Here is a 22246-nt window from a genome sequence, read left to right as displayed (position 1 = left end):
ATTACCGCCCTGGTTAGGGGGAGGCACCGAGAGTCTGCGTTTGTGGCTCTTTTTCCTAGTTACCACCGACCAGAAGGAAAATTTTTCCAGCGACGGAGCAGGAGCCGGGTGACGAAAATAACAGGCAGAGGGCAGGGAAGCATGTAACCGTCAGCTTCAATCTAGATAGATTTTGGGATCCGGGAGGGGTCGAGAACCTCCAAAAGGAGGCGGATGGAGCCCAACGGAAGGGATTCCATGGAACTCTAGTGGATAGAGATGAGGGATCCGCAAGCAGCTGCGAGATTGGGAAAGGTATCAGGGGACCAAAAGTGAAGGGGGATGCGAGACAGGGTGAGCCAAATGCGCTGATTTTTGTAAACCCCTTCCGTGGGGGACCATTTCCAGAGGGAACACGAAGCTCCGTTGAAGAAGAGGCCAGACGAGTCAGTGAGGGCACCTTGGGCACTTTCAGATGAGGGGAAGGAGAACAAAAATTCCCCACTAGAAAGGCAACTGCAAATAAGGTTGGGCTCCATCCAGTGGTATTTGGCCCAATCTTCAATCCCTCTAAGATCATCACACATGGGCTCAAAACTACCTATGAGAGAGGCTGAGAGTCTGGATTTAAGGGCTGCAAAGTCCACAGGGGCAGCAGTGATGCAAAAAGGAAGGATAGGGGAAGAGCCCAAAGGGTTCAAGGGCAAGAGGTCAGACGGGTGATGGAGGACTAGCTCAAAGAGGAAAGGGGGGAGGGGGGGCTATCTTGGCTGGAACGGATGAAGCAATGATATTAGCGAAGGAAGGCTCGAGGCCAAGGGGCCGAGGAGTCTTCAAAGAAAGAAGGGATGGGGGATAGGAGGAAAGATGCGCCTGAAGGTGGTTTGAAGCCAGTTCAAGAGGGGGCCACGGGAGCGAGGAGCCTGCGGCCGAGAAGTCGCAGGTCTAGTTTTCTTGGCGGAAGACTTGGGGGAGCGAGGAGCCAGTTCGAGAGGGGGCCACAGGAGCGAGGAGCCTGTAGACGAGAAGTCACAGGTCTAGCTTTCATGGCGGAAGACTTGGGGGAGCGAGGAGCCAGTTCGAGAGGGGGCCACAAGAGTGAGGAGCCTGCTAACGAGAAGTCGCAGGTCTAGCTTTCATGGCGGAAGACTTGGGGGAGCGAGGAGCCAATTCGAGAGGGGGCCACCTTGGACACTGAGTTTCATATCGATTCTTGTATGTTGGTCCTATTATGGAACTTGAACTTTGCACAACATGATGACACCAACTGAAACGGATGCCAATTTGACGTGGAAGCTCATCAAAATATGTATTTAGAGTTGTTTTCTGAGAGGCATCAATATTGGTTCATATTTTTGGGGAATATAGCTGCCAAATTTTCTTGCCCCACAAGTGTTCCTTATCTCGTGCCTAAAGAAGAAGTTTGCTGTCCAAGGACTAATATCTAGTCAGCCAATGGATTTTATTACATATTTAGAATGTAAATTGGGGGTTTTAAATGTCACAAACATTACATGGTTATCAAACAAAAACTAGCTTTCATGTTTATTAGTTCACCATGAGTTGAGATTGTAGTCTTCTGAAATCAAAGGAGTCATATTCTAGGAGAACGTGCTTTGCACCTTTTCTGTTTCACCTTTCAAAATGATATCTTTTTTTTAGTGAAATTGACACCCTTCCAAAATGATATCTTGAGCTAAATTTGTAGTGGTTTCGATCCAATATAGAAGCATGTCATGGAAATGGAAATACTTGGCACATTGAAGAGGGACATGCAATAAATGGGAGTGCTGGTTAGGGTGGATTTAATGAGGGTGATTCTACCCCCAAAGGAAAAGAATCGTTCCAACCAGCAAATTTCCAGTTGAATTTCTAAACCATACCCAAACTTACCATACATTTACACTATCAACCCTTCCCATATATACTTTCTATATTAACCCGATACATAATATACACTTTCTTTTTACAATTCTCGACAAAAACAATCGCCTTTCAATTAGAGTAAATTAGAATCCCTATTTTTGTGCCAACAGTTTTTTCACTGGCCCATCGATTTGTGTATATATCGTTGAGGAGGTTCACGATTACCTCCATTGGGATGCTTCTGGCAAATAGGTTATTCCATTAACTCGGAAGTTTTGCGTTCCACCTTCTCTTCTATCATGCATTTTTCGCAATAAGTTAATCGACCTTTACACGAGCATGTCTTTAGATCAACTTTTGATTGAAAGGTATGTTCGACTGATTTTTCTGAGGATCTCTTCACGCTTTCCTCTTGTGCTTGCAGAGAACTCGTTAGAAGATTCAAAGACAAAGAGTAGAATCTTTGGATACCTCAATTGCAATTACAATGTGATCAAATTTAGGAGTAAGGCCTTGTCAAAACCTTTCCAACTACTTTTTGATCATTTAATAATTCAGCAAGAAATCTAAATTGATTTACATTGGAAGAAAGTGTCATGCTTGCTTTGATGTTTTAGTTGAAGTTGTTTTTGGAAATATGGTCTCATCCACAACCTCTTCAATGTAAAACAAGCCCTTGGCATCCTGCTTTTTTATTCCTCTAGCTCCGCATGATGGGCTACAATAAGCAGTATCATCGAATTCGCTTCACTTCGCCGAAGCCATTTAGACTGAAGCGAAGCGAAGTTTGGTGCTGACGCTTCGATTATATTCAAGCCGCTTAGGGATGCTTCAGTCATATTCAAGTTTGCTACAGGCCAATTAGGCCGAAGTAAAGCAATATCTAAATTTTTTATTTTTTGAAATTTTTATTTTTACTTTTTTATTTTTATTTTTATATATTTTAGATATAAATATCTAATTTACTTATATTAAATTTTAAAAAATCCGAAGTCTTCCTCCGAATTAGCCAAAGCACCAAATTATTCATTTGTCTCACCAAACCAAAAAACACTCTGAAACGAATCTGACAACATTGACAATAAGCCTTATTTATTGTCAAACTTTTTTTTGTCCTTTTTTTGAGTAAGTCCGTGGTAGGAACAAAGAAGAGATGTATCACTGCTAAAGTCACACTTAAGCCCAATACCGATTCTTTATAATACTAATTGAAAAAAAAGAAGAAGGTTTTTTTGGGTAGGTCGAATCAAACTTGAGAACTATTGTCATACTTTGACTATCCATTCTCAACTAGTTCCCATAAATCATAATGACTGAACATAATTTTTCATTTTAATGCTCCAAAACTTATTGGAACCATTTTTTGGAGAAATACTGACAGCATTCTAGTGCCTGCCATTGTTGTTACCTTGTCTTTCCTTTTTGTTTTCTTCTTTCTTTCTACTTCTTCAATCCATTCATGTCAATCAACCTCAACTTCTAATGAACCTTGCGCTGATACCAAATGTTGTTGGGTTCTAAATGCACAAGTTATTATAAGAGAGAAGATAAAATAACGAGAAAACCCTTCATTCACCTTTTTTTTTATGGAATTAAGTACAAACGCACCCCACACGTTCACCCCCTCAGCTCACTTTGTTTGTAGTATGCCTCTTTAAATAGAAATTCATACTGCTGATTGAGAAGTAGCTTGTACCCCACTTATAGGGGTGGCAATGGACTCGGAGACCAGACATCCGGACCTGACCCAACTCGGGTTTAGGTAAAGGTCCAAGAATTGGACCAAAATATTGGACATGAGCACTATTCGGGTCCGGGTTCAAATATTGGACTCGAACACTATTTGGGTGTAAATCCATGTGGACCCAACCCAAATAGTGTTATTATATAAATAATATTTAATTAAACATAATTATCTATTTTTTGTTATAATATTTAAATAATATTTGTATATATTTAACATGATATTTAAATGTATCTATTTTATTTTTGGGTTGGGTTCAATCAGATCCAGATGGGTCCATGTCTAGTCGGGTCCAATATCGGGTCCAGGTCCGATAACTTTGAACATGATCTTGGGTTTGACCCGATATGTTGCCACCTCTACCCATTTACAGCAATAACTTCCCACTAACACCAAATGTTTGTCTCACTTACAATAACTAACTTAGTATTACTGACAACCCCCCTGTAATTGAAAGAAAGTTTATATATAGGCGAGGCTCTAAATAATTAATTTAAGACGCACCTCAAAAATTCACTTAAGCAATAAAACAATTAATTTAGGATGCACCTCAAAAATTCACTTACGCAATAAGCTACCATTAATACTTACAAAGAGACAATGGTGCATAACAACCAATCCATTAGGTAGAACATGTGATAACCACTACATCATTAAGGGTGTGTTTGATGCCTGGACTTTTGGAGTGGGAGGGAGTCTCCCACAAATTATGGATGACCGCTCTTCCAACAATTTCAGAAGGGTGACGTTTCAAATACAGATCAGTTTTGATGCTAAAAAAAATTATTGTCTGGAAGGCTGCACTTCCACACAGCGACTTCCATGCAGCGAAATCAAACAAGGAAGTGGGACGTTTAATTCTTGCTTCCAAAAATTCCCTAAAATCAAACACGCCTAGTGGTTAGTAACAAAAATAGTATGAATTAGAGGATACTTGCTAATGCAGCTTTTTCACTGGTGAGTACATTTGTACATGCAATGCCATCACATATCATTCATATGATAAACAGTAGATCATATGTTTGGAAATAAGTTAGTAGTGGAAAGGTTTGCTTACTAGCTTATATCAACGCCTTATTGAATTCTTGTGAAGCATGACTCATGTTTTGGTCCCTGAAATGGGATTCTGTATAGCTCCAACCGACCTTCAGTTGAACAATGTTCCTGATTATCACAATAACAAATAAATGTTACCCAAACGAATCATCACATTTTTAGTCAAGGTGGTATCAGCTGGTTTTAATAGCATTATGTTTCAAGTTCCATTTCTATGTAACCTTCCATATGAACTGTGAAGTTAAATGTACCTGAAAAAGAGCAGTACTAGGATGGGTGACTTCCCAGGAAGTCCTTGTGCTGCATCCATTTATGGGTAGGGGTTCGTCATCCCCACTGATTTACTTACGAGTAGAGGCCTGTCATCCCCACCAATTCACCCAAAACTAAAAATAAAAAAGAAAAAAAACATTAACTCACCCCAAAAAGAATTATCACATTCGAGAGCCAATTACTATATATTTTATGGGTTTGCTTTTACTCAGATGATATTTATTAGGAAAAGGTTTAGGGTCATGGTGGTAGCCGCCCCACCCCCACCCCCACCCCCACCCCCACCCCCTACACACACACTCTAGTTACCCATGTTGTGGTTTTCATTTTCATTGAGATTACCTCACTGACACCTTTCAAAAACTACCTCCTAAACTATTTGAAAAAATAGATAGGAGCCTTTCATCCCCACCAAATTACCCAAAAAAACATGATGATGCTTATTTTGTTATTGCCTCTAATGAGGCAGCGAAGCAACGTGATATTGGCGCGGCTCAATCTGATTATAAGACCTGCTCTTCTAAGGACTTCTCATCTGATTGAGCCGTTCCAATACCACGATTCGAGTTCCATGTTAATGGAGATATCTCCTCCCATTGGTTTTGAAATCCTCTATTGATTTTGAAATACTCTATTGATGGTGATGATATGTCGATGGGATTCATGGCCGTGATCACCGTAATAAATGTCACCAGCTGAATGGATGGATTATGAGGACGACGATGATGATGTTCAAGAAATTGAATGGTAATGAAGATGGCTATAAAATGAAATAAATGCTCATCAATCAAATTGAATGTAGGGGTGGGGTGGGGTGTAGAAATAAGGAGGGTGCAAGGGAACAGTTGAGTTGTCAAAATCATGAATTCAAACAAGAATGAAAGGGTCATGAAATGGAAATGGGTAGAGAGAGAGTGGTTGAGGAAAGAGAAAGGCAGGCTTATTTTAGTTTTAGTTGAGTGTTTGGTCAGCTAAGGACGAGGACAAGTTCCAGATTCCCACCAATAGACTTCTCCAACCAGAGATCACCCACTTCTGTCTCATGCTCCAACGGCTACCAAAATCCTTTTGAAAGGAAAACTAATTGACTTGCAATGATTTTATAACCATTTCGAGTAATATGATTTGAATAAATAACTAAAAACTAACCTTGCTCTTTATTTAAAATCTGTACGCCAGTCGCACCTCAAAAAGGTCATTTGGATGCTAAAAAATCTTCAAATTTATCATCTAGACCTCAAGATGCATGGACTTGAGAAAAATTCCATTTCAAGTCTTGGAAACAGTCTATCTTGTAACGTATTTTTGAAATGTCAATTTTTAAGATTTTTCAAGTGTTATGTTTGATATACATTATTTTTGGAGCTTTAAACTTTATAATTAGATATAAAAATAAAGTTTCAAACCAACATAGAGATTTTCAAGACCGAAAATCATATTCCAGTACTATTTAAAGGTGCGCCTTACTGTCACCTACTCGGGCCTCAGCCCTATACAAACCACACCGATCGGATTGTTTCATTGATTATTTGGGGCCTCATCCCTATACAAACCACACCCATCGGATTGTTTCATAATCTTTTTGTATATAATTTGGATGTATTTATCAAAGATCGGTGAGTGTTTTTTTTTATTTTTCTCTTCTTTTAAAATTTTTAAAACCATCCCAAATTGTAAATCAGTTTTTTTTTAAATCTATTTTTGAAATCTCTCACGCTCTCTTTGTGGGCCTGTTTAGGGTTACAGTGTCTACAGAGAGAGAGACCTTTCCATGAGTAGTAGGATACTTGACATCACCTTAAGGATCATCATACTCATTATTTTAAATAAAGATGGTGGGTGGTTAATTAGGTTTTTATAAGCGTTTGGACTAATGGCAGTCTTAACATTTTCTCTCTCTTCATAAAAAAGATACTTTCTACAGTCGCCTCAACAGAACGTACCACCTTCCATTCCCACTGTTAATACATTAAAACGTATTATAATAAAATTGAAGGGCTGCCTCAGACCTTCACAATTTACAAGTATAAAAGAAAATTGAATTGAAATATTCCTTTAGGAAGCATATAGAGAGTGGGGGAAAATAATTGTCCTTTAACAAAAAGCAACAAATGCTTCTAAAATCTTGTATTAGATTGGAATGCGTCCAAGGCTCCAGCATTAGCAAAGGGCAACTGGTGGAGACCAGTGGCCTACCACCAATAGTTGAGAACTGGGTCCTGGACCATGTCTTATATGATCTATTACCTTTCCAATTCCCAATTTCCTTGAATAAATTCAATAATTTCGATGTGTGAGCATTCTTCATTTGTTTTGATTCCTCTTTATTTGTTAATCATATTATTATACTTCATAATTCATGGATAATAATTCGTGGATACATAATGTGCTATTTTGTAAGGGATTGTATACAATGAGACCATTTACTTTTGATACAAGGTGGTCACAATAAATTTAATAGCGTGGATGTGTCATAAAGTTCAAAAAAATTTCTTTTGAAGTTTGAGCTTGGACAATAGAATAATTGCAACCACCCAATTTCATTTAAAAGGTGCAGGCCTAGGCATGTGAAAAAAAATTAAAGCCTCAACTCAACTTTATCTTGAAAACACTTGAGAAAAACCCCTCAATGATGGCTTTAAAATCTAATTCTACCACTAATTATGAAATTTGTTATTAAAAAATTGGTACCATCTCACCAATCTATGAATACTTGAAAATGGACAGCCTACATAACATGTTCTAATATACACTATTTTTAGGGATTGAAATTATTTTATTCATGATAGTCAAGATCGAGAGATCGATTTGAAGGTTTTCAAAGTTCAAAACTACAATGTTCAGTGAGACCTGAGACTTGACTTTACTTTTCTAATAAAGACTAGGCCTTATTTAACCTTTTCTTTTATAAAAACAAAATGTTATATGGTCAAACATTTCATCAAAATAAAAACTATGTTGTGTATTATATGTTCTTCAATATCCAGTTTTCAACATCAAATAAGATCAGCATGCAAGGCACTATCTGATAGCAAGGAAAGTTCAATTTACCACATGCATATGAATCCATGGTTCAAACTTCCAAAAGACAAGTTTTCTTTGGAAAACATGACTCATAAATGAAGAGGATTTCTCCTTCATATTAGACCACAATTCAAATACTGAAGTTTAACTTTAATTCCTTGGTAGTATGGAAAAACAAGAAGCATCTCTCTCACTACCCCACATTGCACTTAGTGACGAAGGGTATGGAACAAAATTCAGATTTCCATTCCTCCACTGAATCTACCTGCATTCCTGGTTTTGATTTAACCTACAAAAGATGGGACAAAGACTAACTACAACAAGATAGCACAAATAAAACCTGCCAAATGAAGGCCATGGCAACCCCTTTGGCCTTTCCTCAGTCCTTACTCTTCATCACAGAACATAAAGACTAACCAGTTTCTCTCTCCAATTCTACAAACAATAAAGTTCTTAAAAGACCATGGTGAAAGAACAGTTAGTGGTGGGGCTTATTCTTTTTAGGGAAACCCAAAGGGTGATGAAGCTTAAAAGAGGAATAGAAAGTGATTTCTTCATCTTCACCACATCCAAATAGACTGTGAATAATGGAAAAATTAAAAGAAATGGCTTCCTTAGGTCATTAATGGCAGCTGCGAGCTTGGGTATCTCCATGATCTCTATAAAAATTATGTATGATTTTTAGCAAATATATAATGCTTAAAATTCCTAGAATTATTTATTATGTTTTAAATATTTTTATTAAAAAATTATAAAAAATATTTGCTATGTAATTATGTTATGAATAATTTTTCGAGATTCTTTGTTTTGTGGACTATTTCTTCTTTTCAATATGTCGATAAATTTGATATTGTTATCTTTATATGATATTTCATTTAGTTTTTATATGATATTTCATTCCTTTGGTGAACATTGAGTGTTCTGAAATAAAGAGTTTCTCTCGTTTCGACTAAATTAAGGATAGACATGCTTTCTATTTTGTGTTAGTTGTTTTACTCTTATTTTTATTCAATAATTCTAAATATTTTATTATTTATCGTTTGGATTAGTCTACAACTACCAACAAAAATAAGGGAAAGGTTTATATGCTTTTCCTACAGAATAGGAGTTCTATCCTCCCCCAACTATCCAAGTGTCTAATTTTGATCTAGAGAGCCATTCACCGTTTGAGCTTAGATCCGACGTTTCAAAGTTTTTTTTTTTATACAATTTGTATGAATATGAAATTTGGTACGTGCCATCTTTTATTTGGGGCGCACCTATAAAAAATATTAAAATTAAATTTTCGATAAAATATAATAACCAAAATACCCTTTACAGCTTTCAAGGGTATTTTGGTCATTGTTTTATTGAAAATATTTTTTTTATATTTTTTACTAGTGCAAGTTTAATAAAGGAATGAACGTACAAAATTTGGTGTCAAAATAGTTTATTGAAAAAAAAATTAAAAATAAAATAGTGTAGAGATGTGACATTGTGATTGGGACAATTTTAGCCCTCCATTCAGAATGGACGGTTGAATAAGGGGAAGGATAGAGCTTCTATGCTGTAAGGGAAGCATAGAAAGCTTGCCCCAAAAATAATATCAATTTTAAACTATTTCATTATCTTATTTCTAAACTTTAATTGGCAAGCTTTCTGTGCTTGCCCTACAGCATAAAACTTTTATACTTCTCCTTATCCAACTGTCCATTCTGAATGGACGGCTAAAATGGCTCCAATCACAATGTCACGTCTCTACATGATTTTATTTTTAATATTTTTTTGCCAAATATTTTGACACCATAGTTTGGGCGTCCAATCATCTCTTAAAATCGCATTAATAAAAAATATTATAAATAAAATTAAATCACCAAAATACCCCTAAAAATTTTAAGGGGTATTTTGGTTATTATATTTTATTAAAAAAATATTTTAAATTTTTTTTTAGGTGTGCCCAAATGAAAAGATGAGTCGTACCAAATTTCACATTATACAACATGTATAAAAAAAATTAAAAATAAAATACTCTGAGGCATCGGATCTAAATCAAATAGTGAGTGGCTCACTTGATCAAAATTGAACGGCTGGATAGTAGGGGAAGCATAGATCTTCTATGTTGTAGGGGAAGTATAGAAACCTTTCCCAACTTTAATAGCTTAAGTTCTTTATCAGTAATTCATAATTTTACATAAAAATTATTATGCTTTGTAAATAAGTGAACTAAATTTAAAATTAAATTATCAGTTTTCAAATATTTTAAGTGATATCAATTTTATTTATTTATTTTTCTAATTCCTACTTTTCAATGGTTTTTAAATTACATTATGATTGATTTAAGAGATTTTCAAATGATAAGAAAGCTTAGTATTGTATGGTACCCATATACGTTTTATTTTTATGGGTAATTGTATTATCTATTGATTTCTTCGAAACTAGCTATTTTTCTTTTTTTGAAATCTGAAATTAGAAGTAGAAATTTAATGTGTCTCAAATAAATTGAAATTTCTAAAATTACATCTTTTATGTATTTACATTTAAATTTTTAATATTTTGAAATTTCATTTATGATTCATTTTCTATTTTTTTGAGAACTTTCAAAATACAAAAAGTTGATGTTATTTTTTAGCAAATTTTACGTATTTTGAAAATAGTTTATAACCAGTTTCCAAATGTCAAAGCACGAATTTTTTTTCTTTTCAAGTTTTTTTTATTTTTTTTATTTTACCCTTTAACTTGATGTTGGAAGTATTAGACTGATTTTTTATTTTAATTTAATTTCTTTGATCATATGGAGCGGTCCAAAACTTCCAAAGTTTTTTAAAGGTATACGGTCCTATATTAGAGACATTTGACCAAAATTTCTAAAAAAAAAAAAAAAGAGCAGATAGGGGCGGTCCGATATCCGGTATAACTAACATAACCTCACCCAAAGAAAAGCTTTTCAAACCCTTTATGGTGACACAAAGGCCTAATCTATCAAAAAATCGTTAAAATGAGGCGAAATTTCGTAAAGTCTACGAGCATGTTTTTTAGAAATTTTGGTGTACCTTTAAAAATTATGATTTGACATAATTTTATGGAATCTTAAGTAATGAGAGCTATAGAGAGAGATACAAGATTTAGAGGCTAGAGATGGGACTTAAGGTAAAAAAGCATGTGAGACTAGAGATGAGTAAAACTAAAAAAAACATGTCCTCTCAACATGAATTTTTTTTTTTGAACATTCATATTACATGATTATTTACGTGATCGTTTATTTCATTTTTACGTACAACACACGTAATCCCACTAATTATATATACGTATGAGGTTTTAATCAAGTAAGTACTTTATAACTAGATATGAGAATAGAGTGCAAATTGTATTGTGAGGGCCATTTGTTGTTTATTGAATGTTGACAGTGTCCTTTCATTAAGGGTGCAGTTGGCATACCGATGCTTCCGTAATTGTAGAGGTAAGGTGTACCTTCAAATTTTATCATGGTGTATAATTTTGATGTAAAATGTTCTTAGGATTATCTAAAAATTTATTTTTATATCTAATTATAAAATTTTAAAATGGTTAAAATCAAGTAGATCTAAAACATATGAAAATCTTGAAAATAGATGGTGTAGATAATATGTAGTAAAATGTACTATTTATGAGACTTAGAACTTTTTACTTTTCATGATTATACATCTCTATGTCGAGATGATCAATCAATGGGACCTTTTCGATGGATGTTTGAGATGCATCCGTAGATCTATATTATAAAATTGCATCCTTATATAAACGTTTTCCTTTCATTAATGTTAATGTTGTCCAGATGTACAGGCGCAATAGTATAGTGCTACATGAAATTAAGCATATGTACAGGAATTTGAAAACCCCCCTCTCTCTCTCTAACTTCATGCAAGTAAGCGTGACAAGAGTGGAATGCTTGGTCTTCCCTTCGTGTTTCTCCCGACTTCGAGGGTTAACAAAAAAATAAAAAATAAATAGAAAAATTATATAAGGTCCCATCCTTATCCTATTGAAGTAAGGTGTACCTTAAAGGTCTATTCAAGAAGATTATTTCGATACCGGAAAACCCTTGCTTGATCATCTCAAACTCGATATCGGAAAAAAAAGAAAAAAAAAAAAAAAAAATTTTAAGTCGTAAAAATAATGCATCTTAAAACACATTATCTGGACCGTCCATTTAAAAGATTTTCAGAAATTGATACATATGATCAATCTGCATTATTTTAGAGCTTTAAATTTTTGAATTAGGAGTAGAAATATATGTTTAGATCTTTGGACACCAAAATTGCATTTTCTAGTACAGTTTAGAGGTGTGCCTTGTTTTGATTGTTTAAGGTCGATGCCTTATACAAACCTCATCCTTTTAAGAAAAAGAAAATGTTTCTATACTTCCCCTACAACATAGAAGATATATACTTCCCCCTCCATCCAGTTGTCTAATTTAGATCAAGTGAGCCACTAACTGTTTGATCTAGATCCAAATCCTCAGAGTATTTATTTTTTTACAAATTGTATGAATGTAAAATTTGGTACATGCCATCTTCTTGATGAGACACACCAAAAAAAATATTAATTTTTTTATTATAGAAAATAATGATCAAAATACCCTTTGCAGCTTTTAGGGGTATTTTGGTCATTTTATTGAGAATATTTAGTTTATATGTTTTACAAGTATGAGTTTAAGAGAGGAGTGGATGCCCAAATTTTGGTGTTAAAATATTTTGTAAAGTAAAAAGCAAAAAAAAGTAAAATAATCAATAAGGTGCACATTCAAATAATGTTGAAATATGTAGTTTCACCGTAAAAAATGTTTATGATGGCTTGAAAATTTTATTTTTATCTTATTATAAAATCTAAAGATTAAATATTGGTATCGATCGAGTAGATCTAGAAAAACTTGGACAATCTTAAAAATTGATGGTCTAGATAATACATTACAAGATACACTATTTCTAAGCCATGAAATCTATTTTTTCTCATGTCCATATAACTTAAGATCGAGATTATCGAATTAAAGTTTTTTCAGCATTGAAACAACCTCTTCTAGTGAACTTTTGAGGTGTATCTTAATTTGATTGTTTAGATATTAAAAAATAAAAATAAAAATTAGATTTTAAGTCACAAAAACAGTACAACATATTATTTAGATTGTCTACTTTCAAGATTTTTAATTATATATGTACACCATTTTTAAAGCTTTAAATTTTATAATTAGAGGCCATACCATATTTCCGTGCTATCACAATGGTTTGTAGCTCTAAAACTGCATCGTTGAGAATGATTTGGAGGTGTACGGTAAAGATCGGTGCCTTGTACACCATATACTAATTACAAATATACCCATCCATCCACATGCCAACACTGTCCGAGCTTTTATTTTTGCCCTTCACAAAAAAAATGTTGAAAACAAATAGGAGGGGGGAATACGACATATGCACTCTTTTTGAACTACACATGACCTACCTGATAGCTCATTGGTAACAACTTGGGCCCCCACTCTCTCTCTCTCTATATCTCTCTCTACACATGACCTAGAATGTTTATGTTCACAGTTTAATTATGGGTGTAACTGATAGTTAACATTAAATCACTATTGAGAACTTACCCAAAAAACATCACTATTGAGAGCAAAATAAGCTTTGTTTATTAGCGCTGAAATTAAGCCAAATTTAAGGGAGGTTAGTTTTTTAGAGAACCTATCGAAAACAGAAAACATTCTACTCCCTTCATACAGTGAAAATTTGCAAGATACTTAGGTGCTTTTTGAAAGTCTTACATCTCTCTCTAGAAAGGATCTGAAAAGAAAATGCAGGCTCTACAATCATCAACCTTACAGTATACCTATTTTGAGATCTGGGCTTGGCACCCATTCTAAACTTTTGTACTTTTTTTCATGTATAGATTTTCAAATTAGTAATGTGGCTTGTGCGTCGGGGAAGCACAAGTACCTTCTCTCCAAAAGAAAGACAAATTAACGGTTTAAATTTTTCTTCAAATTTTTTTTTTAGATTTTTAAATTTATTTATTTTTACAATTTCATGTTGTACCTATTAGAGAACATGTAAAACTAGATCCAAAACACATCTAAAAAATGGATCATGAAAAGGGGATGCATAGTTACATGTGAATCCTAGGACTCATATAAACCGTGTCCTTATAAATTTAAGTATGTACTTTTGCTTTATGCGAAACTTGTTTCCAGACCTGAAAAACATTTCTAATATTCCAAAATGGTCCATATTTTTTTGAAATTTATGTGGAGGTTTTCTCTTTGTTGTCACTTTTTTTATTATAAGTTTACCACCTCTCCAATGTTACAAATATCGAATTAATTTTTATTTTAATTCTTTTCTTTTTATTTTTCTAGGTAATATGAAGCCGCAACTATTGGACCGACCTATTTCTAGAGGAGTCCGATATCGGGAACATCGAATTGTCCCGTCATTCCACATGATGGGTACGAATGTGGCGGTCCAATATGTTGCAGATTGGTTGCAGATTGGACAAAGTTATAAAAGAAAAATAATCATGCCATCCGATGTTTGAGACATCGGGGACAACTGAATTACCTTAGTACTACATACTATAGTAACTTGGCCTTATTTTGTTGATTTTGGCAGGAGTTTTGGTATCAAGGGGTGGCACATGGGTTAGAGAGACAACTGATAATCTTTATCTCGCCCATGAAGATTATTAGTTGGAACGTGCGTGGTCTCTGTGCTGATCAACGCAAGAAGGAAGTCAATTTTCTGATTTCTAAATTTGAACATTTTGCTTTTATTATGCAAAAAATTAAGTGTGTTTCGCCCTCTCTTTTGGATGTTAAGACTTTGTGGGGTAATGGTTCTGTGTGCTTTAAGGGTGTAGATGCTATTGGATTTTTCTGGTGGTCTGTGGGTTCTTTGGGACCCAACAGCTTTGCCTTGCTTGGATATTTTTAAGTCTGATAGGTTCTTGGCAATTACTTTTGAAAGTCTTGTCAGGAGTTTCCGTTAGGTACTTATTAATGTGTATGGGCCTAATATTGCTACCCTTAAATGTGTCTTTTTGGATGATTTGAAATATTTTATTTCCTCTTCAAGACTTCTTGTTTGCATTGGAGGGGATTTTAACTTTATTCGCCACCCAGATGAAATTTCAACTTTTTCTCGGTTTAATTTTCATATATGCATCTATTTAATGACTTCATTATGGAGAATAATTTATTAGATCTTCCTACTACTGGAGCTCACTTTACTTGGTCCAATAGTTGTTCATCCAATCTGATTATGTTCAAGATTGACCGCTTTCTTGTCTCAGAGGCTTGGGAAAGAGTATTCCCTTTGATCAAGGTTAATGCTCTTACCAAACTTTCCTCTGATCACCTCCTTATCTGTCTTCATAATGAGGAGGTATTATATAGGCCTAGACCTTTTCGTTTTGATATTCACTGGCTGGATGAACCTGAAATTGTGGATATCATCAATCATACTTGGGGTACTTATTATGTTTTGGGCTGTTTTGGCTTCCGTCTTCATAATAAGCTAATATGCTTAAAGCACAAACTCATCTCTTGGGAAAAAAGAAAACCAGTATCAACTTAAAGGCAAGATTGATTCTACTTTGATGGACTTAGAGATGATTGAAAATTCTATTAAGGAAAACCAAGTTTTATCTGATGAGATGATTGTTAATAAAAATTCTCTGCTTAATACGCTACATGATCGCTTTAGGATGGATGACATTTATTGGAAACAGAGATTAAAAGTTAAATGACTTAAAGAGGGTGACAAAAATACCAAAATTTTTCATGCTATCGCGAATGTGTGTAGAAGGCAAAATGATATTTCTACTATTTCTCTACCGAGTGTATCGAAAGGTGACATTTCAGCTCGTGATGAGGCCATTGTTCAACACTTTGAATATGTTTTCTCTAGTAATTTTAACCTTTGGGTTATCTTAGATGGTGTTCCTTTTAAATATCTGCCACCTTTTTTGGTTTCTGATATGGAAAGGGATGTTACTATGAAAGAAGCTAGATTGACAATTTTTGCTCTTCCTGGGGATAAAGTCCCTGGCTTTGATGGTTTTCCTCTTATTTCGTTCAACGTTTTTGGGATCTACTATACGATCATATTTATTTAATGGTCAAGGAATTTATGTCCACTAGGAGTATTCTCAAGGGTATTAATTATACTTATATTTTTTTAATTAAAAAAAAAGATATTATTGCTGATATTGGAAATATTAGGCCGATTAGTCTCTTGTATAGTCTTTATAAAATTATTACAAAAGTTTTAATAGAGAGAATTAAGTTGGTTCTCCCTTTTGTTATCTCTGATGAACAATAGGCCTTTATTAGAGACCGCACGATTATGAATAGCATTCTTATTGCCCAGGAATGCATTCACTCTAGAAATCTTTCTGAGCAACCAGGAGTGGTTATTAATTTGGATATGGAGAATACCTTTGACAGAGTTGAATGTCAAGTGCTCATTAAGATTATGAGAAGAATGAGTTTTGGTGTCATATGGATTTTTCGAATTATGGGGTGCATTTCTTCGGCCCATTTTTCGGTTCTTATTAACGGATCTCGTAAATGGTTCTTCCATGCTTCTAGGGGTATTAGACAAGAAGACCCTCTATCACATTTTCTTTCTACCTTAGTAGCATAAGGTTTTAGCCTGATGTTTAAGAATGTTGTAAATGTAGGTCTTTTACAGGTTTTCAAGTTTCCTCATTTGGGAATACTATTTCACATTTGCAATATGCAAATGATACCCTGATTTTTTGTAATGCTAGTGAAGAGTAAATGAAGAATCTGAACACATTCCTCCTATGTTGTCAGCTAGCTTTGGGCCTCAAAGTAAATTTTCATAAGATTTCAATTGTGGACATCTCTTTCTCTAACAGTCTTTTGGATTCTCTTACTTCAATTTTGGGTTGTAGAGTTCGGAAGTTTCCCCTTAAATATGTAGGGGTTTCTATCTCTGATCATAAGCTCACTCGTGCAACCTAGGACCCTCTTATTCACAGGTATCAAGTTAAATTAGACCTATGGAAGACCAATGCAATTTTTCGGTGGACGTATCACTTTGGTTAAATTTACCTATGCACATCTTCCTATTTATTTGATGTCAGTCCTACAAATACCTAGTGAAGCAATCAAGCTTATTGAAAAAAACACGCGAAACTTCATTTAGGGTAATATGGAGGATAACCATAGAAAGTTTCATTTCAGTGAACTAGGACCAAGTTTGTATGTCGTCAAAGTTAGGGGGTTTGGTTATTAGAAAGCTTAAACTTATAAAATGGGTGCTTATATCCAAATGATGATGAAGAATCTTTCAAAACTCTTCTCATCTCTAGAATGATGTGTTAATTGCTAAATATGGTTTCGATCATCTCACCCACTTGATTAATAAAGGTAGAGGCGACAAATTCACCTCACAAATTCGGACTGAGGATTCCATACTTAGACTGAAGGGCAATTTTGAAAAAATTAAAGAAAGCAGGTGGATTGACTTTCTATGTAATTTTTGCCTATAAACGGAGCATTTTCGTATTTTAGAAAAAATTTTAGGGGTCGTATATAAATCACTCTTTTCATTAAGTCTAGGCCTTATAGAAACTTCATCCTTTTTCTTTTACTACACATTCTCCTTAAAAATATTATTATTCGGAGAAAATCGGAGTTCATTGCTTTCGATATTCAAGGTGCGGTTTGTATAGGGCCTAGGCTCTAAACAATCAAATTAGAGCCTACCTTAAAATAATGTCAAGAAATATGGTTTCAATATTGGAAATTTTTGTGTTAGCCTTAATATATATTTTCATCTTTATTTTTAAAGTTTAAAGCTTCAAAAATAGTGTAGATCGACATATCTATGAGAACTTGAAAATCTTGAAAATTGACGGTCCAAAAATGCGTTACAAAATACACTATTATTTTCAAAAACTTGAGATCCATTTTTTTTCTCTTGTTTATACATCTAGAGTCGAGATGATAAATTTGAGGATATTTAGGCATCAAAACAATCTCTTCTAATGAAATTTTTGAGGTAGGCTCTAATTTGATTGTTTAAAGCCTCGGCTCTATATAAACTTTTCCCTTCAAAATATTGATATTCCAGTAACCAGGATGTGTCTAACTGTTATTGAATTTATGGTGCAGTTTGTACAGAGCTTAGGTTTTAAACAATCAAATTAGAGCCTACCTTCGAACAATATCGAGAAAAGTGGTTTCAATATTAGAAATCTTTGTGATAGTCTTAAAATATATTTTCATATTTATTTATAAAATTCAAAGCTTCAAAAATAATGTAGATCAATATATCTATGAAAATTTGAAAATCTTGAAAACTGACTATCCAAAAATGCATTACAAAATACACAATTTCTAAACCTTGAAATCCATTTTTTTCTCATGTCCGTGCATCTTGATGTCGAGATGATCAATTTGATGATATTTGGGTATCAAAACAACTTCTTCTAATGAAGTTTTTGAGGTAGGCTCAAATTTTATTGTTTAGAGCCTCAACACTATATAAACTTTTCCCTTCATAGGTTTGACCAATATGTTCCCTAAAGCATGTTTAATTTATGTCTCTCCATAATCTCCCTCCTATATCTCATCACAAGTCCATTTTTAATTTATCTTCTTCCATGTTTATGGAGAAACAAAGTTGAGAGACAAGTTTAAGAATGCCCGTGGAAAACATGTTTAATTTATGTCTCTCCATAATCTCCCTCCTATATCTCATCACAAGTCTATGTTTAATTTATCTTCTTCCATGTTTATGGAGAAACAAAGTTGAGAGACAAGTTTTAGAATGCCCGTGGAAAACATGGAATGAATCATAAGGTCCGTCACAGTGCATATTCCAAGGTAAATAATATTTTTACATGAATTCGAGAAGAGTAATTCTCGAGTTGATGGTTTGAAGGTAATCTCTCATTGATGATTTAAAGCTAATCATTATCAATGCCATGGTTTTAATTGCGGCTCCGTTATGTATGGAACGGAAACCTGTGTGCATGTATTGGTTGTTTTCATGCATGTGCATGTGAGTGTATGAGAGAGAGACTAGTTTTTGCAAACTCGGCCGGTCCAACTCAGGCCAGGCAATTTAGAACTAGCCGAGGCACAGGCTGATCCGGTTTTGATTGGTTTAGGTAGTCCGGCGGGGTATTTTAAAAATAATTCAAAAACCAAGTGATTTGTTTGCAATGTGCTTTAAATGTTGTCATTTTGTAAAAAATTGGAAAGTGTTTCGGCCATATATACTTATTTTTATTTTATATTATTTCTAATGTGCTCTTAGGTACAAATCTATTTTTTAAGTCCAATTTGTCCGTACTTTACCGTTTTATTTGGATATGTTTTGTTTAATTATATTTTAAATATACTTTCATATTTATTTGGATTTCTTTATGTATTTTTTTTTATTTTTTTAATACTTTTTGGACCGGCCTTGACCTGCGAGTTAAGCCGGGTGAACCGGCCGGTTTGACAATTACTTAAACGCTGCCCTTGACCAATTTCTTTCTTTGGTTCAATTTGTCCAGCAGAGGGAGAGACATTTTCATTGAGAGCTGTTGCGAGAGGTGGTGAGGATGAAGATTTAGGGATTGTTTGCCACAATTAGGGTGCTCTTCTACAAAGGTTCTCATAGCCAAATAGAAATTACGAGGAAATTTTTTTTTTTTTTTATAAAGAGCCCATTTGGATTCTTGAATTTTTTAATCTTAAGAAAAGTCGATCATGGAATTATGATTTATTGGAATTGAGATTCCCTGAAATACAAATCTAGTGTATGTTGTTTGGATCGTATCCGGCAGAAATCAAGGAAATATAAATTCCTTGTTTGGATTGTTTGGAAATCTTTTTTGAGATAGTTTCTCTCTTTAAAATTTTTATATACTCTCTCTCTCTAAAATCTGATATAATTTCTCTGTCTAAGATTTTGAGATGCCTTTCTCTATAGTTTTTCTCTATAAATTTTTTATATAGTTTCTCTCCCTAAATAATTTCATGTAGTTTTTCTCTCTAAAATTTCAAGATTCTTTCTCTGTCTAAAATTTAAAATTTGAACTAGTTTCTTTCAAAAACTTTTAAAATAGTTTCTCTCTCTAAAAAGTTTAGGTACTTTCTCACTCTAAAATTTGATATAGTTACTCTCTAAAATTTTAAGATGCTCTCTCTCTCTAAAACTTAAATTTTAATATAGCTTCTCTCTCTAAAATATTTTAGATAGTTTCTCCCTCTAAAATAGTTCAGGTCGTTTGTCACTCTAAAATTTGATATAGTTACTCTCTTTAAAACTTAAATTTTGAGATAGTCTTCCTCTAAAACTTTTTTGTAGTTTTTCTATCCAAAATTTTAAATATACTTTCTCTATAAAACTTAAAATTTGATATAGTTTCTGTATCTATATGTTTTAAATAGTTTATCTCTCTAAAAATTTCAAGACTTTCTCTATCTAAAATTTGATATAGTTTCTTTCTCTAAAATTTTAATATATTTTATCTTTCTAAAACTAAAAATTTGAGATAATTTCTCTCTTTAAAATGTTCAAATAGTTTCTTTATCTAAAATTTTAATATGCTCTCTATAGAATTTTAAATTTGTGAAAATTTCTCTATCTACAAATTTTTTAAATAGTTTCTCTTTAAAGTTTTAAAATATTTTCTCTTTCTAAAACTTTAAATTTTAGATAGTTTCTCTCTCTAAAACTTTTCAAGCAGTTTCTCAATCTAAAATTAGATATATCTAATCTCTAAAACTTTCTCTCTATCTCTCTAAAACTTAAAAATTGATATGCTTCTTTCTAAAAAATTTTAAGTAGTTCATCTCTCTAAAATTCAATGTAGTTTCTCTCTCTAAAATTTTAAAATAACTTTTCTCTCTAAAATTATGATTTGAGATAGTTTCTGTCTCTAGAATTTAATACAGTCTATCTAAAACTTCAAATTTGAGATAGTTTATCTCTAGTTGAAATTATTTATCTCTCTAAAAAGATTTGTGTATTTTCTCTCTCTATAAAATTTTGTATGCTTTCTCTCTTTAATATTTGATATAGTTTCCATCTCCAAAATTTTAATATGTTTTATGTCTCTAAAATTTTATATAGTTTCCCTCTCTAAACTATTAATATTTTTTTGTTTTTCAGAAGCAAAATGGATCATTTTGGTGGAATTGAGATATCAAAAATTTAGGCTTAAAATGAGGATTCAGGAATCCCATAAAAATCTCAATTCCAATGGAAATGTCGATTCTAAGCGAACCAAATACAATTAGCCTTACTTTTCCAAGAAAAGTTCCTCCTAGAAATCTGAATCCAAATAACCAAACGGACCTAAGATTTTTTATTTCATTGGTATCATTGATTTTTCATTGATAGAGAAATATACTTAAAATGGAAAACTTAATTGCCATGGCTTTTTTTGTGTCTTCTTAGTCATAAAACATCGATTTTATTTATTTTTTATTGTCTCAAGTAAAATAAGAAAGATAGACATAAATATTTCAATTATAATTATATAATATGAATACTATTTACCTTCGGTACAAGAAGGTTGACAATCTGTTTGAGCTGTGAGAGAGAACCTTGTTATACGTTGTGGTTCAAAAAATTGATCCAGTGATTACGACATACTCGTAATGATTGCGATATCTTCGTTTTACCAAAATAGATAGTAGTTATTGCCTTCAAATAGATGATCTATCAATTAAGGTGGCATGGCTTTCATGGTTTTCGTTTAGCCTCTGTGAAGGGTTTTGGACATACTCTCCACTTTAAATGGGTGGCATTGTGTTGGTATGCACTGTTTGCCTTTTGTATTTCGACCCCGGTCTCCACCCCTGTCTATATTTATCGTAGAGTACGCTGGAGCACCACATGGATTATAATTCTATCTGGAGAAGGGATGTTCACCCTTCTCCATTCTTGTCGCATGCGATGCAATGGAGCACCATAGTGATTGTGCTCATATCCCAATGTGTCCCACCCTAAAACATCTTCAACGACTCATTGGCATAGAATTCAAAGGTAATTTAAATATGGAAAATTGTTTCATACAAGTTGGACTGCACTCTCTATATATGCGGTCCAGAAAGTGTGAAACACAAGTAAGTGTTCCATTTAAAACAATGAAAACTAATGCTTCAAATTTTTTTCACTAGATTTGTTATTTCTAGTTTTTAAAATTTATTTATTTTTTCATATTCATGATCTCCGTGTTAGAGATTACATACTCTTTAAAATTAAATCCTAAAATCCATCTCAAACGTGGGCTTGACCGCATAGAAAGTTATAATTGTTTTTAGATGCACCACCT

At 33.6% G+C, this 22246-nt stretch overlaps 1 long non-coding RNA gene across 1 annotated transcript; it reads right to left on the bottom strand.

Annotated features, from left to right (window-relative positions):
- Nucleotides 1–4190: 4190 nt before the first annotated feature.
- LOC110007631 (uncharacterized) lies at nt 4191–5221 on the bottom strand. Its single transcript, XR_002281649.2, has 3 exons — nt 4897–5221; nt 4647–4753; nt 4191–4467 (listed from the first exon to the last, which is right to left on the bottom strand). It is a non-coding gene; the product is annotated as an uncharacterized LOC110007631 (long non-coding RNA).
- Nucleotides 5222–22246: the final 17025 nt, after the last annotated feature.

The sequence above is a fragment of the Amborella trichopoda genome, chromosome 6 (assembly GCF_054954075.1).
Source record: "Amborella trichopoda isolate Santa Cruz 75 chromosome 6, AtrichopodaSantaCruz75HAP2 v2.0, whole genome shotgun sequence".
Classification (NCBI taxonomy): domain Eukaryota; kingdom Viridiplantae; phylum Streptophyta; class Magnoliopsida; order Amborellales; family Amborellaceae; genus Amborella; species Amborella trichopoda.
Note: the sequence above shows the minus strand (reverse complement) of the source record. Positions and strands in the feature narration are given on the sequence as shown.